General features: G+C 46.7%; 1 protein-coding gene across 1 annotated transcript in view; it reads right to left on the bottom strand.

Annotated features, from left to right (window-relative positions):
* HAO1 (hydroxyacid oxidase 1) overlaps positions 1-15,110 on the bottom strand; it is a 93,226-nt gene extending 78,116 nt beyond the window's left edge. Inside the window, exon 1 of the mRNA XM_033935499.1 lies at positions 14,991-15,110. The gene's annotated coding sequence lies outside the window, so the exon portion shown is untranslated. The remainder of the gene's footprint in view (positions 1-14,990) is intronic.
* Between the last annotated feature and the right edge of the window lie 405 nt (positions 15,111-15,515).

Genomic DNA, 15,515 nt, shown 5'->3' with positions numbered 1-15,515 from the left:
TGGTTCTTGGGAGCACCTTGAATAAACCTGATTTGAATTTCCTTATTGTCTGTCGATCTTCTTTTGTTTCATGTTGGATTCTTTGGACTGCTTGCCTTGTTGTTTCGTTACAAGTTAACATACCTGGAGTGGAACGTACTAGAGGAGTTACAGATTTGGTTGTTTATACATACATATATGGGTTATAGTTGGTCGACATAGAGTGAGGCAGTTGAGAGGAGTTGCAAACTTGGTTATTAATATAGACTTATATTTCGGATAGTATTACTGCTTTACAATATATTTTAACACTTTTATATACGTATTGAAAGGGTTCAGAGTTAATGTCCCGGGTAAGTAGGTGCGAAGGAAGGGGGATTTGTTCAGAGATGTTTGGGGTTGCATAGAAGAAAAACTGTGCATTGGTATGCTAATCTTTGTTTTGAATTAAAAAAAAAAAAAAAAAAGAAAGAAATACAGGTGGAAGTAAATAAGAAAACAGATAAATGGGGCAGAGCAGGGGCGGGGTATGGGCAGAGGCAGGGCAGGACCTGGGAGGCCCAGTGTACTTGTGTGCCTAGAGGCCCTCGAAGAATTAATCCTGCCCTGACCACATGGTTTCAGAGGGTTTTTAGAAAATTGGATCACCGAGGTTTTTAAGACATGAAACTAATGATCACAACAATGCGATATCTTTCAATTGATTTAACAATATATTTCATGAATAGCTGATGAGCTAACAAACTTAACAGAATATTATAGTCATTATCTTTATAATAATAACAGTAAGTTCCTCTCTCTTCTCCTGAGAGATCTATTCTTGAGAGGTTAATGCTTTAAATAGCAATAATGTAAATTGTATCTCTGTGTATTGCAAATATCTTTCAGGAAGAGATCTTTTACCTTACCCATGATCAAGGACATGCGGTAGATTTAAGCTTGTTTTCTTAGGATGTAGTTTTAAAAGTGCATGTTCATTATAGTGCCACTGAACAATGAATCATAGTGACGGAGTTCCATCAACACAGCGCTACAAAAGATTGTTTTCTAAGAGTGCATCTGCTTCGTATCCTCTGAATGTGCCAATGCAACGCAATTAACACAGCGGGAAAGGCAGACCAGATTTCAGCTGTTCACAACTCAGCTCCTATAATCAAGCGTCTATCTTATTCTAGATTTAGCAGAGCTTCATAGCTCACATAGAGACATTTCAGTGCCGTAAAACGTTTCTCCTGAATTGCTGCCAGCTCTGTAAATACAATAGCGTCAACCTTTCTTCCGAAATTCTTGTCTAAAGATGTCATCAGTGAGAAAGCTATGCTCATCCACCATGAATCACGGCAAAGCGCTGAGGAGGAGGGAGGATCTTTTCTGTTAGCACAAACTACATTAAAGATGCAATAGATATGCACCATCATGTGAACACTAAAAGAAATGTTCTTCGCATTGCCAGAAATTAGGGCCATTCATTCAGTTTCCAGTTCGTCGGCACAGCAAGGAAGCCAGTTTAAGAAAGAGGCATATAGCTATAAAATTTTATGTGCACGAAGAATGCACACTAAATCGACTTTATCCACACACACAAACCTCTTAATTACTCGGTGAAGAGGCGCATGACGACATTTTTATGCATTTTTAATCATGATTCAACGTATCAGAGAAACCTCAAGAACAAGCCCCTTTTATCAAGCTGCGCTAGAGGTCTGTAGCACAGGCCGGCACGGTGAATGCTCCAATGCTCATAGAATTCCTATGAGCGTCGGAGCATTTACCTCGCCGACCCGTGCTCAAAACCTCTAGCGCAGCTTGATACAAGAGGGGGTAAATTAAACTGGACAGCCATCGGCAGAAACCCCAAAAAGGATAGATGTGTTCAGGAGGAATCCATATTCAATAAAAATGGTTTCCACAGGCAGAGAATGTGTTTTCTGAATAAGGTCTATCCCCCCTTTTACAAAACTGTAGTACAAAAACGCGGGAAGGGGTAAAACGCGGACCTGACGGACCTCCCGGATCTAAACCCGTACGGCCTTAAAAATCTGAGGTCCATGTCGGTCTGTGTCCCTGCCGCTTGTAGTTTCTGTCGCTGACGGACCTTGATTGAGATTTGAGTGTTGACGGATCCATCTCAGCATAGGGAGGGAAAAGTGTTAGGATCCGTCAGCGCTAAAAATCTCTTCGAGGTCTGTCAGAGGCAAAGACTAGTGCTGGAGCGCAGAGCAGAAGCCAAGAGAGCGGGGACATGGGTTTTGGACGTGCGTTATGGAAAAGAAGTCTCCAAACTCCAGCACTAGTCTCTGGCTCTGACAGACCTCGAAGAGATTTTAGCGCTGACGGATCCTAACACTTTTCCCTCCCTATGCTGAGACAGATCCGTCAGTGCAAAAATCTCATCAAGGTCCGTCAGCGACAGAAACTACAAGTGCCACGGACACGGACCGACACGGACCTCAGATTTTTAAGGCCGTACGGGTTTGGATCCGTGAGGTCCGTACGCGTCGGAGCTGTTACCACTGTGGCCAGCACTAAAAACCATGCTACAGTTTTTTAAAATGGGGGTATATGTGTTGTTCCCTTTTCTGCTCTCACTGAATTAAAGTGTCATAGCACTCAAGATAAACCTTTCCTTTTTAACACCATCCCACCACTAATTGCCCTCATTTGTACTGTGTGACACTTATAATTATATTTCTGTAGTGCACGTATATGCACTGTAAGCAAACGAGACGTTCCTATGATGGTGTGCGGGTTCAGGCAAGGCTAATGGCTTGCATTTTGAGCCTTCTATCAAGCGCTGGAACAGTGTTTACCGCTCCTTATATTTGCTTAGTCACACTGAGGATCGTCTTCACAATTATTATTATTATTAATATATTGTTACTTTGGATTATTCAGACCAAAGAGGGCAATTTAGTGTATGTGGAGTGTTGTGCTGGCCTGGTTTTGGCATTTTGGCTGCTATTTTCAGTATCTTGCAAGGACCTTTGCAGCTATAAGAGATTTTATAGTAGTAAGTAGCATGTCCTCTTGGCATGGGGAGGACCAAATGAGGGCTATAAGACATTTAATTAAAAAAAGAAAGAAACTCAAGTGAAATACCATGCATTATGCAATTGTTGATATGTATTCATGGAAAAATCATCAGCAGATGCTTCAGCCTTCATAGACGACTATGGAACATATACATTATTCATCTGGTTTCCATATTCCTAGAAGGGAAAATTTTTCAGTCCAATAAGCAAATACCATGAAGCTTCCAGAGAAATGCCCATGGAGCAGTGCTTAAACAATACTTTTACTGTTAGTAAACTCAAAATGAACTTTCCAGGCAAATGCTGTTTCCTAAAGAGTTTCCATTTTGAGTAAATATACAGGAAAACTGACAGGAAAAAAAATGACTGCTGCCCTATCAATACCACTCTTATCCACAAACTGCAGCTAGTCAAGAACAGAGCCGTTAGATTAATCTACAAATTAAAGAAACATGATTCAATCACAGCCTTCATCAGGCAACTACACTGACTCCCAATATCATCCCGAATAATCTTCAAAACTTCATGTATCCTACACCAGATTTTGTATGGAAACTCAGCTGCTTCCCTCATCCAACTATTCTCTACAGCTTGGTCAACATCAAGAAGAATCCTTAACAGAATTCAACTGAACCTGCCATCCACAAAATACCTCCACTACAAGCGAATTTTCCACTCTATGCTAACTTATCTGGGTGTAAAAACCTGGAATGACCTCCTGGAAGCAATCAGGAAGGAGACCAACTACACCGCATTCAGGAAAAACCTGAAGACCCACCTCTTTGACAATTAACTGTTTCAGCTTCTGTATAGCGCCCCCTGCTTCTCCAAGCCCCCACCCCTACTCCTTTTCCCTCTTCCTCATTGCTCTGTTGCCTTGAGCTTGTATAGGTATGTGCGACTCACAAATGGAAGATTAGATTAGGTAAAGATATTTGTACCCAGCCAGCACTGCACAAAATCACCTCTAGGACAAGTGTGAAGTACTTGAGTACAAAAAAGATACAAGGGGGAAATAGAAGTTGCTTACCTGTAACGGTAGTTCTCCTTGGACAGATGGATCTTACAGCCACACAAGTGGGTGACGTCCCCTTGATGGAGCCGACCCGGCAGTCTAAAAGCTGCAAAGCTCAAGAGCTTTGCACATGTGCCAGCCCTCCCCCTACAGGGTCCCACCCCGTATCTATATAAGCCCACCCCCAACCGGCAAAATCCAGTTAGGTATAAAGCTGGCGGCAACAATAGGGGAGGCTGGGCAGGATTGTGTGGCTGTAAGATCCATCTGTCCAAGGAGAACTACCGTTACAGGTAAGCAACTTCTATTTCTCCCTGGACAGGGATCTTCCAGCCACACAAGTGGGTGCCTCCCGAGCTGAAGGTAACAGAATATAATCATGCTATTATAATAATAATAAAGATCTGTTACCTGAGATGGAGAGGAGGAGGGAGGTTGACGCCTCATATAGCCGCTTGCAGGACAGTAGAACCCAGTGATGCATCTGCGCCGGATTCCACATCAAGGCAGTAGTGTTTGGCAAAGGTATGAATCCTGGACCAGGTAGCCGCTCGACAGATCTCTTGGAGAGGAGCGAGGCGAAGGTTAGCCCAGGTGGTAGCCATAGCTCGGAGGTCATGAGCCGTGACATGCGGAGGGATCTCCAGAAGAGCAGGACTGGAGGTAGATGCGTAACAGTACGCAATGAGCTGTGTAATCCAAGATGACAATGTCAGCTTCGTAACAGGTCTAGGAGAGGAAGATGGGCGTATGGAGAGGAACAATTGAGACGGGCGCTGAGGAGTCGCAGTTCTGTCCAAATAGATGCGGAGAGCTCTGGCACAGTCCAGCGTGTGGAGTCGTTTGGCCTCCGGCGAAGGGTGAGGTGGTGGATGAAAAGTAGGCAGCACAATGGATTGGTTCAAATGGAATGCTGATACCACCTTGGGCAGGAATTTAGGATGAGTCCTTAACAGTACTTTATCATGAAGAAATTGGGTATAGGGACTATAAAATACCAAGGCATGTAGCTCTCCAATGCGGCGAGCCGAGGTAATAGCAACGAGGAATAGAGTCTTCCAGGTAAGAAACTTGAGTGGTGTAACTGAGAGAGGTTCAAATGGTGGAGCCATGAGAGCCTGCAGCACAAGATTGAGATCCCAGACCGGTGTAGGAGGTCGTAGGGGAGGATGAAGACGAAGAAGTCCTTTGAAGAAGCGCTTGACCACTGGATGGCGTACCAGAGAGATCGCGTCTATGGGATCATGGTACACTGAGATGGCCACCAGATGTAGGCGAATGGAGTTGTAGGATAATCCGCAGACCTGTAGAGAGGTAAGGTATCGGAGGACCTGAGCCAAGGGGGAGGTGCTGGGGTGAACCCGACGGGTGGAGCACCAGCTCTGGAAACGTGTCCACTTGGCGGCGTAGGAGCGTTGAGTCGCAGGAGCTCTAGAGGCAAGAAGGATGTGTAGGACCTCCGGAGGGAAGGCCGCATCCCCAGTCAGCGTGGGAGCAGTAGCCAGGCTGTCAATCGGAGAGACTTCAGATTGGGATGTAGCAGCTGCCCCTCGTGTTGCGTGAGAAGATCCGGGAACTGCGGGAGAATCCAAGGAGCTCGAGACGCCTGATTGAGGAGGACGGGGAACCAAGCTTGTCGTGGCCAATACGGTGTGATGAGGATCAGGGAGGCCTTGTCTGCGATGGCCTTTTGAAGGACTTTTCCAATCAGAGGAATCGGAGGAAACGCATAGAGGAGATGCTGAGACCAGTGGAGGAGGAACGCGTCTTCTGCCAGACAGGTTGTTTCTCCGTACCTGGAGCAAAATCTGGGACATTTGGCGTTCGTCTGGGATGCAAATAGATCGACGTGAGGAGTGCCCCATTTTGCAAAAATTTTTCGCGTAACTGTGTTCTGAAGTGACCATTCGTGAGGACAGAGTTGCCTGCTGAGTCTGTCTGCGAGCTGGTTGTCCGTGCCAGGAATGTAGACAGCTTGCAGGGTGGAGTGGAGCTGGAGAGCGAGGTTCCAAATGGAGACTGCTTCTCTGGACAGGTGAGCGGAGCCCATCCCCCCCTGTTTGTTCACATAGAACATGGCCACTTGGTTGTCGGTGCGGATTCGTATGACCTGACTGTGTAAGTGGCGCTGGAACACCTGTAGAGCGAGATGAATGGCATGCAGTTCCAGGAAGTTGATGCTGTATCGAGTCAATGCAGGGGACCAGGTGCCCTGCGTGGACCAAGTGAAGAGATGGGCGCCCCAGCCTTTCTTGGAGGCGTCCGTCGTGATTGTGACAGTAGGCTGCGGCGGATGAAACGGAATCCCGTGAGATTGGGGATCCACGTGAAACCACCATTGCAAGTCCTGAAGCACTTGGGACGTTAATTGTATTGGCGTGAAAAGAGGTTGAAGGAATTGGTTCCAATGTTTCTTGAGAAACCATTGGATCGGTCTCATCTTTAGGCGAGCAAACTGCAGCACTTGTACTGTGGCCGCCATGTGTCCTAGCAAGGTGAGAATGTCCCTGGCTGTGACCCAGAGCCCTGGGTACCAGGGGGACATCAGCTGTTGGATGACTTGTATTCGTAGTGACGGAAGGAAAACCATAGCTTGCTGAGTCTGAAACGTTGCCCCGATGAATTGCAGCGACTGAGATGGGAGGAGATGAGATTTTGGAAAATTGAGGAGAAATCCCAACTGTAGAAGGAGATTGATGGTTTTTTTCAACGCCTGGCTTGTGAGGTAGGGCGTCATAGCTGAAATGAGCCAGTCGTCTAGGTATGGGAAGATAGACAGGCCCTGTTTGCGTAGATGCGCTACGACTGTGATGACACATTTGGAAAAGACCCTTGGTGATGACGATAGGCCAAAGGGGAGGACTGTGTATTGGTAGTGCCGGTTTTGAAATACAAACCGGAGGTACTGTCTGTGTGAGGGATGTATGGGAATATGGAGATACGCATCCTGCAGGTCTATGGATGTGAGCCAAGCATCTACTTGGAGCAGGGGAGCGATGGCGGAGATCGAGAGCATGCGGAACTTCTCCCTTAATATGAATTTGTTTAGGTTCCGTAGGTCTAGAATCGGGCGGACGCCACCCGACTTCTTCGGGATGAGGAAGTAACGGGAATAGAACCCCTGGCCCCACTGGTATTCGGGGACTGGCTCTATTGCTCGAATGTCCAGCAGCCGAGCCAACTCCTGTTGTAAAGGAAGCAGGTGAGATGGTTGAAGTGACTGGTATGAAGGGGGGCACCAAGGAGGAGTAGTCAGGAATCGCAGGCGGTATCCCTGTTGAATAATGCGCAAGACCCATGTGTCCGTGGTAATAATCTGCCAGGCTGGGAGAAAAAACTTTAACCGCCCTCCCACCGGAACAGCTGGAAGAGGAGGGTTGTCAAAAGGAGGGTTGGGGCTTCTGACCCGTAGGTTGAGCTTGTTTAGGAGAGCGACGGTCTCGTGGGGCTCTGTTGGAGTACTGGTGCCGAGAAGGCCGAAACTGCTTCTGCGGATATGGAGTAAACTGTTTGGCAGAAGAAAACGACTTCCTGGGATTGAACTGCCGTTGAGAGGGTAGTTGCTTTTTAAATGGCTGTTTTGAGTGATGCGCTGTATCTTCTTCCAGAGCATCCAGTGTGGTGCAATCTTCTTTAAGCCCTTCAATGAGATCCTTAACCTTGTCTCCGAACAAGCTGTCTCCGAGACAAGGAGCATCTGCCACCTTAGCATGAATATCCACCCCCAGTTTAGAGCATTGTAACCATGCCAGTCTGCGGGTGGAAATACCTGTAGCCGCCCCCCGCATGGCGGTATCAAAGGCATCGTCCGCTGCTCTGATAAGGTTCTTGGAGCATTCCTCGAAGTTGGAGAGGACGGCATTGAAAGCATCCTGAGTGGGCACCGGTAAGGTCTCTACCAGTTTTCGCAAATCCTCCATGTTAGAATATAGGTATTGAGTGTAGAAGAACTGATGTATTGCTATTCTCCCAGACAGCATGGAGTTTTGGTAAGCTCGTTTACCCATGGAGTCCATGATGCGCATCTCGCGGACCAGTGGAGTAGATGCAAAGTCTTTGGAGGATTTGGATTTCCGCAAGGCAGATCGGACCACCAGGGATTGGTGAGGGAGTTGAGTTTTTCCAAATTCCGCCACCTCCTGGACCTTGTATTTATGTTCGAGACTGCGTTTCGTGACCCGGGACGAGTAGGGAGTGTTCCATATAGCTTTCTGGGAATCAGCCAGAGTAGCATGAAGGGGCAATGAGACTACTTCCTTTGGGATGTTAAGATACTTAAGTACCTGAAGTCTCTGTTCCCGGGGGTCCGGCTGGGCCGTGGTGGTCAATTGTAAAGAAGACGCCATCTTGGATAGGAAGCGTGGGTAGGAGGTGTCTTCCGGGGGTGATGCTCTGTCCCGTTCAGATGGAGTGTCGTCCTGCGTCAGAGAAGAGAGCAGGGGATCCGTCTGCAGACCAGGCGAGGGTGAGTGCGAGGAGGAAGCATAGTAGGGTTCCAGCTCCGCTGCCATAGAAGAGGTAGTGGAGACCGAGTCGGAGAGTAGGGCTTCCTGCTGGGTCAGATGAGGTGAGGATGGAATCCGAGTGCCCAGGTCAATAGGCTGCGCGGAGAGCAGTTGTTGTTGTTGAAAAAGTTGGAACTGTTGGAATAGTTGAAATAGTGCAGGTTGCATCAAAGTTTGAGACTGGTGAGAGAGCTGGGGCTGATCCAGGACTGGAGCAGCAGCAGCAGCAGTAGCAGGTATTGTAGTAGGAGAGCCTGAAGAGGAGGAGGAGGAGGAACTGGAGGAAATAACATGTTTGGCTTTCCTCTTCATTTTCCTGGGTGGGCTGGCTGAAGCAGATTGCCTATACCGGTCTGGGGAGGCAGAACGCTGGGCTGCAGGCTCATTATTAGAAGTAGCTCGGTGCCGATGTGTGGAATCAGTCGGTGCCGAGGGCGGGACCGAGAGGGAGAATTCTGGTCGTGATTGGCCAGTGGGAGTAGGCACTGAGCCAATCGGTAGACAAGGAGCCAGAGAGCCAATCGGTAGCGTCCCTGCGTGTGACATCATCGGCATCGACGAGACACACGCAGGGGACGCTGGTGCCTGAGCTGGTTTCCGAAGTACCAGCTTCGGCACCTTGTGAGGCGGTCCTTGCGGCTCCGATGCCCCTTGCTGGCAGGCGGAGGGGAGAGCGGAGGCCGCATTCAGTAGGACAAATTCTTTAATCTTGAGCGCTCGGATTTTCAGCGAGCGCTTGTTCAGTTGTGCGCAGAGCGCGCATGAAGAAGTCTGATGGAGGGGACCCAAGCAGCGAATGCAGGAGACATGCGGGTCCGTCGCCGACATCTTGAGGTCGCACGTGGTGCATCTCTTAAAGCCAGGCTTGGCTTTTTCAGGCATGTTTGTTAGTAATAAAAGTAAATGAAATAAAAGTTGAAGCGATTGAAAACGGGATGACCCGTTAAGACTACCGAGTCGGATATCGCGGAAACTTTTAAAACTGGATTTTGCCGGTTGGGGGTGGGCTTATATAGATACGGGGTGGGACCCTGTAGGGGGAGGGCTGGCACATGTGCAAAGCTCTTGAGCTTTGCAGCTTTTAGACTGCCGGGTCGGCTCCGTCAAGGGGACGTCACCCACTTGTGTGGCTGGAAGATCCCTGTCCAGGGAGAAGGAATCAAGATGTTGAATTATGTATGGAAATCCAGATGCCATTCAAAATTAATGAGTCAATAACACAAGAACAGGAGGGAAGCTCACCTTAAATGAAATAGCAGCAAGGGTTTGGTACAAGGTCATACAGAATTGGAAGTATGTGTGTATAGGGAGGGGTTAAGTAGAACCGACACATTTTTTCGCTTGGGCTATAAGCTCACTTGACTATTTCCCAGCTAAGGAAAAGGAACAGTAACCTACAGGTTGTAGGGGTGTCAGCTAGGACAGTGGTCCGTGGACCAGTGCCGGTCCACAGAAATTTCCTGCCGGTACACAGGGCCAGTACATGCATCAGACCCAAAACAGTGTTCTTTAACCGCCGGTCCACAATGCGATCAATGCAGTGTTATCTCCGAGCCAGCTCCCTCTTCCTCACTGATTCAGTGCACAAAGCCACGGGCAGTGGCTCCTACGTGCATCCTGCGCCTGAACCGGAAGCCTTCTCTCTGACATTGTGTTGTTAATAAGATAATATTGTGTGTCTGTGAAAAATGAATGGAAAAATTGTGTTACAATTAGTACTATTATGGGGGCAGGGTCTGGGGTGGAGATTGGGTAGGAGATAGGCGGGGTCTGGCCCACGACTTAGCCCAGTGTTCTTCAACCGCCGATCCACAGACCGATGCCGGTCCACAAAATAATTATTTTATTTCTGCCGGTCCATAGGTGTAAAAAGGTTGAAGAACACTGAGCTAGGAGATACCCTTAACCAAAGCAGTGTAGCGAAGCACATCCAAAACAGAACACATGGCTCAGAGGCAGGTAGGTTTAATAATGTAAAAAGGGGGGGAGGGGAATCAGGGGAATCCCTCTGGACAGAAGGAGCAGCCCCACCCCCATATATATGAAACTGCTCAGTTTTAAATGCTATATTCTGACAACACAACTTAATTACTATAGGGCTCATAATCAAAACTTCAACAAGTCTAAACATACGTCTAAGTCTGATTTGGGCGTATATTGCTAAATGCCCAAAGTCAACAGCGGGAAAATGCCCATTTTCGAAAAATCCATCTAGAATTTTTTTTATTTTTTTTTTCGAAAATCGTCTATCTGGATGTCCAAGCTATTGTTCGTCCAGACCACCAGGCTGTCTATCTTTATACCACATTTTCATCCAAGTCCCAAATGCCCAGACCAAGACCATTTGAACGTGGGAGGGTCCAATCTTGTAATGGACTGGCCACCCAGACATGGCAACAGAGCAGTGAGGCACCTTACAGGGCATTGCTGTGAACTTCATAAAAAGGGCGCCAGATAAATATCTCACCAGCACTCTTATAGGTTATGGTGAGCCCCACAAACACCTCCAAAACCCACTATACCCACCTATCTACAGCCCCAATAGCCCTTATGGCTGCAGGTGCCACCTATATGGCAGTAGAGGGGGGGTTTTGCTGGCTCACACTTTTCATTGTTATGGGCCTGGGTCCTTCTCTCTATGGTTCAGTAGCCCACCCCCAGACTAATTAAGCCACCTCTGTGCAGCTCAACTAGGATTTCCTATGCCAGGTGCTGATGTTCTGGAGGCAGGTATGTACGTTTTTATTCTGAACTTTCTGAGTGTGTGATGGGGTCAGTGAACACAGTGTGGAGGTCTTTACTTTGTCTCTGATCTGGTCACTTTGGATACCCTTTGGACACTTATACCTGTCTTTACATAATCTAACTCACAACATATAAGTTTCATCTATGCAGTCTCGTCAAACATTTGATTATCCCTGCAGTTTGACTAAGTCTAGGTCTGCCCACATCCTGCCCTAACGTCTCCTCCAAAAACACCCCATTCAGCTCTGGGCACACAACAGAGGCCTAAAAGGCCCCTGGATATATCCACAAAGTTGTTTTGATAATTATCGACACTTGGATGACCTGTCTTTTAGGATGACCAAGTGCTGATTTGGGTGGGTTTTTAGGTGTATTTAAGTTTCAATTATGAGCCCAATAATGTATTCAGCTGCAATAGTAAACCTCATATTATATAGGTATACTAGTCTTTAAGCCCGTTACATTAACGGGTGCTAGAGATTCCTTGGCTTCCTCCCCCTCCCTTTCTCCTTCCGTCCCGTCAACCCCCTTGTTTCCCTTTGCACAGTCTCCCTGCTTCATCCGCTCCTTCTCCTGCGCGGGCCACTGGAGCAGAGAGGACTGGGCAGAGGGGGCTGCCAGCCAGGGCCGGCAGAGAGGAGCTAGGCGGCTGGAGGAGTAGCAGCAGCCGCTGCCGATTGCAGCCTCCGTCCCGCCTTCGCCTCCCTGGATTTGCTAGAGCGGTCTGCAAGGTTCGCTACAGTGGCTGGCGAACCTCAGCAGGCTGCTTTGAAGAGGACCGGCAGTGGGAGGGAGGAGTCGCTGGCACACGCGCTAGCGCAGGCGCCGTGAGCACTGGCACAGAAGCACAGCTCACGCCACCAGGACTCACGGATTTTCGACAGCGCAAGCGCGCTTAGCCTTTTATTATTAGGGATACGTAGGACGATTGATTTGGTATAAACGTGTGCATATAAGTAGGATGATCAATGTGCCAGTAACATAAATAGGATGATAACTCTGTATTGTAGCATCACCACAGAGCTCCATGTATTTCAGTATAGAGGTCACATATTGTAACACCTCACAGAAGCTCTTTTTAACTTTGTTTGGTAACATCTCTACAGAAGCTCATGTAAACCATTCTGAATTGACTCCCCAGTCATTAGTAGTGGTAAAGAAGCTCTCAATAAACAAACATTTTAATATTTTGGTATTAAAAAGCATTATTGTAATAGTAGTGAGTGGAAATAAAAATAACTCTTGAAACTTAGTTGAAAATTTAAAAAATACAAAAACAAAACATTTCTATAGACTGCTTGAGGTAATGCTTAGCATCACATAAAGTAGACCAATCATGATTTTGATTAAATAATTGATTTGAGTTAATGAGATGGAACAATTCGTTTCTCTTCTTGGAAATTAGTAACTGAGAACATTAGTGTACTTAAGTATCTAAATGACAGTACACATAATGAGATTTGAAATTAAACACTGCTTAATATTTATTTAACTAAATCACAGTAATATTTAGAGCAGCATTTTAAAAATCCACAAATAAATTGGAATTGAGACGTTCAGGTCAGGGCGTCTCAGGTTCCATCAGTATTTTAAAATAGCATCTGCCGACCACCTATAGTCCTGCCAGTGGTGGTGGGGGTGCTATTTCACTATTACATTTTCAACAATGAGGGACAGGCAAACTGTAGGCCTCCAAGGAGGCTACATGTCCCTAGAGATTGAAAATCCAATATTAAAGCCCCACGCCCCACTGGCAGCAATGTAGGACTTAGCAGGAGCTAAGCTTAGAGGGAACAGTGTTGCCACCACAGAGATTGTTTTAAGATTCATGGAGAATTGGCATTTAGGGGGAAATTCTGTATAGGACACCGGTCTCTGCAGCTTCCTAAAAAGCAGCTGAGAATTGCAGACTAGCATCCTATACAGAATTGCATCTGCCTAATGGACAGACTCCTAACCCCGCCTAACCACCCTGATTCTCTAACCGGCGCCCATATCACAGGCACTAGTTAGAGAATCGTGTCTGAGGAATCCCTTGCCATCAACTGATCAGCTGAGCGGCTGCAGCAGAGAACCCCCCCCCCCAAGTCATCCAGCAGGAGGGATGCCCACTCCCTCCTGCCGGAACCTCCTCGGAACTTTCCAAAACCCCAGAAACTCCTCCCAAAGAGCCAGGAAGGTGCATCATGGGTTGCAGTGGGAGTGGCCTAAGACTCCGATTGGCCAGATATCTAAGGCCCCGCCTATGGGGCCTGGCTCTATGAAAGGGGTTCAGAGGCAGGAAGGAATTGGCATCCCCTCCTGCCTGGCTCTTCGGGAGGGGTTTGGGGTTTGCGGGAAGTTCCAGGGGCAGGGTGGGTCTGGCAGGAGGGAGTGGGCATCCCTCCTGCTGGCTGATTTCATGTCCAGATGTGAATTCTCCTTCTGAAAAGGGTAACATAATTATTACCCATGGGGACCACCTTGTTGTACCTCAAAACATTTCCAGACCATTCCCCCTTGTTGTATATACATTTTTCAATGATAGACTTGTTTACTCTGGCTTTGTAAAATCAGGATATACACATTTATTTGATAGAAGTGGCTAAAAGTTTATGCACTTCTAAAATAAGCACCTTAACCACTTTTGGCAATGTACACTTAGCTAATAGGTTTAGAATAGAAATGTCTAAACCGTTTAGTACTTTAAAACATTGAGGCATAGATTCTGTAAAGTGCGCCTAATTTTAGGCATGGTTTAGGCACCGTTAATGTGTGATAAAGGTTAACGCATGCATTTTATCCTATGCACACATCAGTAGTTAGTGCATGTGTGGATTTAGCGCACCTTTGTAAAAAACAACTTAAAACTCACCAATCAACTATTAATTTGTCTCAATCTATCTTCCTTTTTCTTCAGCCTGCCTTCTCCTACTAGGAGCAGATTCTGGGACCTTACCAATTCTACCACAGTAGCAATTTGGACCTACAAGTGCCTTACTCTGCATACCTCTCATCTATCTCATCGAACTGCAGTTTCTGCTTTCTTGGACTGTGCAATAAAAATCTTATACCATTTTTCACCTTGTGCTTATTTCTATTGAGTAGCAGCCAGTCATTAGTGTTTCCTTAATAAGCACCACTTCAGCTCCTTAGTCACATTGACCTTTGTCTTATCTAGTGTTCCATGAGGCCCAGGCTGCGAAGGGGGAGGGGGTGGCAAACAGGGTAGCTGGCATGTCTCCTGCATTAGAGACATCTATACGATGCCTAAACAGTGCCTAAATAACGCTGATTGCCACTTGCGCTTTAAGGAAGTCTATAGCACGCCTAAAGTTAGGCGCACTTTACAAAATCTAGGCCTGAATGTATACATCAGTAGTTCTCAAATCTGTCCCGGGGGGGACCCCCAGCCAGTTGGGTTTTCAGGATATCCCTAATGAATATCTGGCATGAACCAGATTTGCACGCTTCCAACCTCCATTATATGCAAACCTCTCTCATGCATATTCATCCGGGTTATCTTTCAAAACCCAACTGGTAGGGGGCCCCCAGAACAGGTTTGAGAACCAATGGTATACATCAGGGGCATCCAACCTTGGCCCTTGCCAGGTCAAATTTTCAGGATTTCCCAAACGAATATGCATACAATACAAAGCAGGGTACAATTAACCAAATTACCTATCTCCACAGAATGGGTGTTCATTAAGATCTTTTTCCAACTGCAATACTCACCGGATTGTGTATGGTATCGTCTGCCCTTGTGGCGGATGGTGCATAGTTCAAAATGTAAAATAAAACAGCGTATTGCTCAACATTTCAGCAATCTGCGTTTGAAAAAACTGGACAGCCCATTGGTTAGTCATTGGGAGGAGGAGGGTCACAAAGTAGATGAAGTAAAATTTGTAGTACTCATAATAGTACGATCCAACAGAGGGGGAGATGTTTCTAAAATGCTGTTATGCAAAGAGCAGAGGCTCATTTTCCAATGGGGAACCATAGGGCCTGTTGGCCTTAACAAAGAAGTAGAGTGGAACATTCTGTGATGTCATACTCTCTGTGCTTCAATGATAGGCTCTGGGTTATATGTAGGGTAGATTAAATGAGGTATGTGTGTCACATGGGTATTCAACTGTTTGTATCCTGTCTGAGGGGAGAGTGGGCTTGTGTACCCGTGCAGTTGCTAATCTATAATGAAATGAAGGAGTAAAGATATGTTATGGTATTGATTTTGCTGGATTAATGATGTTAGGTATATGT

The sequence above is a fragment of the Geotrypetes seraphini genome, chromosome 3, assembly GCF_902459505.1.
Source record: "Geotrypetes seraphini chromosome 3, aGeoSer1.1, whole genome shotgun sequence".
Lineage (NCBI taxonomy): Eukaryota > Metazoa > Chordata > Amphibia > Gymnophiona > Dermophiidae > Geotrypetes > Geotrypetes seraphini.
This window is presented reverse-complemented; position numbering and strand designations above follow the sequence as displayed.